This window comes from Protomyctophum bolini (assembly GCF_963924005.1).
Source record: "Protomyctophum bolini genome assembly, chromosome: 22".
NCBI classification, from domain to species: domain Eukaryota; kingdom Metazoa; phylum Chordata; class Actinopteri; order Myctophiformes; family Myctophidae; genus Protomyctophum; species Protomyctophum bolini.
In genome coordinates this window covers 18,696,765-18,700,423 of record NC_137883.1, presented here as the reverse complement: position 1 = coordinate 18,700,423, position 3,659 = coordinate 18,696,765, and the positions used below count along the sequence as shown (strand labels likewise).

Sequence of the window (3,659 nt, the reverse complement as noted above, 5' to 3'; positions counted from 1 at the left end):
GAAAAACATCAGCAATTTTGCTTTGTGGTCAACCAATGGGTTCTACAGATGTTTCATAGATCAACAGGGAACAGCTTAGCTATAGGGTACCACTACATAACTCATTATCATTGGGAATTATGCTGTGACTAATTTTCTCAGGTAGCCTACAACATTCTTGTAGATACCTTTGTGGTTGTTAAACAAGGTTTAGTAAACTCACTGAATCCAGGACCCCTGTCCTATACACACAGAGAGTGGTTAATCTAGAGACCAGTCAGACGCTTTTTTGTGAACAGGGGAAATTCAACTTTGCCACAGCGACGATTTGTCTTCCAGCTATTTCTGGAGTCATGAATCAAACTTAGATTTTGAAATGCCACACACGTCAGCATGATTCTGATTCTTAGATGCTTGTTACTACGGTACTACCTAAAGGGTTATTAATATTAATAAGGACCCAGGGTCCCAGACTGAGAGGAATTTCCCATAGGAATTTCCACAGTAGCATTGAGCTAATGGGCAGTAAAGCAGTGACTTAGTGAACTCTGCTGGCTGAAATGTGCCATTAGTACCGGACACGTGTTTTGTCCATGACAGCCAATGCAAGTCTCCTGCCAGCCACTCTGTCCTTCAATTAACAGGTTGACTAGGATCAACCATCCCTCAGATGTTTCATAGATCAACAGGGAACAGCTTAGAGTTAGCTATAGGATACCACTAACTAACTGTCATTGGGAATTATGCTGTGACTAATTTTCTCAGGTAAGTAGTCTACAACATTCTTGTAGATACATTTGTAGGCTAGTTGTTTAACGTCTGTTGCATTTTGAGTTATATTACGAGCTAGGTTGCTGTTAATGATTAATAACACTTTAATCATTGCAAAACTAGAATATAAAACAATAAAAAAATACGAAAACACATTATAGTATACATGACACCAGACGTGTTAAATAGGCTATATATAAAACAAAACTAACTCTTAAAATATTCTTAATACTGTAAGGCTAAAGGCAGCTATATTTAGTTTCAGGTTTTGTTACAAATGCAATGCTGTAAACCAGATAGGGGTAGTATTGTGTTACTTCACGTTTGACAGCAACACAAGAAGATGCAGTAAAGTCCGACTCCTCAGGCATAATTTACCAATTTGTACCAAACTGAACACACAGGACAGTACATTGTATACAGCTACTGTATAAGGTGAATAACTGAAATTATCTTCATCAGCGCTGTCCAATGTAGCTGATTGGATAGTGTCTTGCTGTGGGTCCTCAAAGAAGGACAGCTCAACAGCAGGATGACTGTCCAAGAAGGGTAGGCCACTGTGGGGCTTATGTTTATAATGCCAATCCAGAGGATTCTCTTGTGTTTGAATTGACTTGTCTTCTTTTTGCAGGAGAAAATGTGTGGACAGTCTCTAATGAAGAAATGCAATCCAATCACAACTTTACCAGCCCCAATCATTCCTAAATCCATCTCGACATGATAAGCGAACGAGTTGCACTCATGATTTCTCCACTTTGTAACTGGCTGTTTGAAATATAGAATGTGTACTTGTAATAATGATGACTTATCTATAAAGTCCTTTTTGAGGATTTGGATACTGTCTGATGACTTACGTGCATAGGATTATTTGTAATTAAATTATGTTCATAGGGAAAGTTTAAATCAGCTGATTCTCAGTCACATACCCATTTTAAAGGTAAATCAAAAGAAACACAATGTAATGATATATAATATATTTTTGCCCATAATATGGTAACAAGTCAAGCTACAACTTCATTACATCTATGTAAAATTGACTAATTAATGGGAACTTATATTGTAATTTGCCATTTATTAACGTTAATCAATGGCAAAAAAAGATATATATGACAGGTATAATTGATTTAAAATACAATTTACTTGACTTTAATTAATAAAATGTACACACATGGATATAGCTGGTCTGTTCATTTTTAATGTTATTTGTTGAGCATAATATAGTGATGCATTTTACCTCTGTTTATCAGTCAGCTACTACTGCTTCTGAAGAAGGAATTTAATACCCTGCTGTTGTGCCGATGCAATGAATGATTTATCAGTAACAGAATTGATAGGAACCTTGTGCTTCAGATAAGTGATTAAATTACAAGATGTATTCATTTTGACTTATGTTCAAGAAGTTTTCACAATAGTGATGATGCAACTGTTGTAGCATAAGCTTACCAAATAGGATAAGTCAAAACCTTTTATTGTTTGTGTGCATGCCACGTTTAGCTGATGCCATATGACCCCCATTTTTATTCAAAGCTAAATCAACAGCATTGTACAGAACAGACCCTTAATCCCACACAAACATATTTCCGTCCCCTAATTATTAACAAACGATTATAGTATAACAAAAAGAAAAGCTAATAAAAATATGACACTGAATAGTAACTATTCAATGGATCTGAAGTCTGTCAGCCATGAGAACCACTTTTAAATTATGTTCCTTTTACATATAATGACTATATGAATAACTGGGACATGGAGCTCACCAGACAGCAACTTTACTCAAAGGGTGACTGCTGATCTACTTGATATGAATTGTAGTTTTAGTTTATTGTCACCAGTTTACACCAGTTAAAGCAGTGGGTGAAATTATTTAGTAAAAAGTACTGTGCAAAAAGTATAAAGCTTTACTGTATACAGGCACAGAAATTGTACTGTAGTATTGAAAGTGATGAATGTGATATGTGATGGACCATTTTCTATTGGCAAAATAAAAATCAAATATATGAAGATGTATGTATACACTCAGATATACAAATGTTTAGCATTTCTAAATTCTATCAAGCCTGACTGCCTGAGAACACCATTCAGAACATCCATTGATTTCAATAAGAAGTGGCGCCATGGCCATGTTATATTTTATCCAAAGTGCTTCACAAAGTACGTCACATCCACACGGCCCGAGGCAACCTCGCAAGGAAGCAACTGCATAGCCCTGGGGGTGCTTCCAGGGATGCTTCCACATAATGCCAGGAGGAGGAGGAGGAGGAGGAGGATTGAACCGGTTCCATTCCAATGTGGCTGCTCTATGTCCTGCCATCCAGCTGCACAGCCTACCTGTATGTGGCATATATAGAATCAAGGTTTATTTGTTACTACTCATACATGTACGATAAGTATGTGAGGTTCTAAAAACCTACTAAGCCACAACATATAATGGAAAATAATCATTACACAGTTATGGCTCAGGGGTAGAGTGACCGTTCGAACCCGACGTGTCCTTGAGCAAGACTCTGCAAGACACCCTTTCCCCCATACTGTACATGTTTTTTTCCTTTCTTTAACTGTATGATTTCCTGTTTTTCATAGAAGTGTATACTTGTATGTCTTTAAATGTTCAGATGAATTGAAAATGGAGGACCCTGGTGTAAACAAGTCTTAGTGACTTTCATGGTTTAATTAATCCTAGCAGTTTTTGTATTGACTTGTGCTTTTGTTTGAAATGTACCCATTGATTCTATACTGTGAATAAAATGTCTTCCAATCAATCTACCAGTACTGTTGACACTACATTGCTCAGTAGTCAGTCACCAGTAGATGTCAGCAACGAGCTATGATTTGGCTTCAAGTTAACAGTAAAATGACGTCGGATGTCAACATCTCGTTCGACGCAAATTTCTCCGGGATTAGCCAATCAG

General features: G+C 36.9%; 1 long non-coding RNA gene across 1 annotated transcript; it reads left to right on the top strand.

The window, feature by feature from the left end:
• The first annotated feature begins 1,210 nt into the window (after positions 1–1,210).
• On the top strand, positions 1,211–1,923 carry LOC308309973. Its single transcript, XR_013963441.1, has 2 exons — positions 1,211–1,299; positions 1,382–1,923. It is a non-coding gene; the product is annotated as an uncharacterized lncRNA (long non-coding RNA).
• The last annotated feature ends 1,736 nt before the right edge of the window (positions 1,924–3,659 follow it).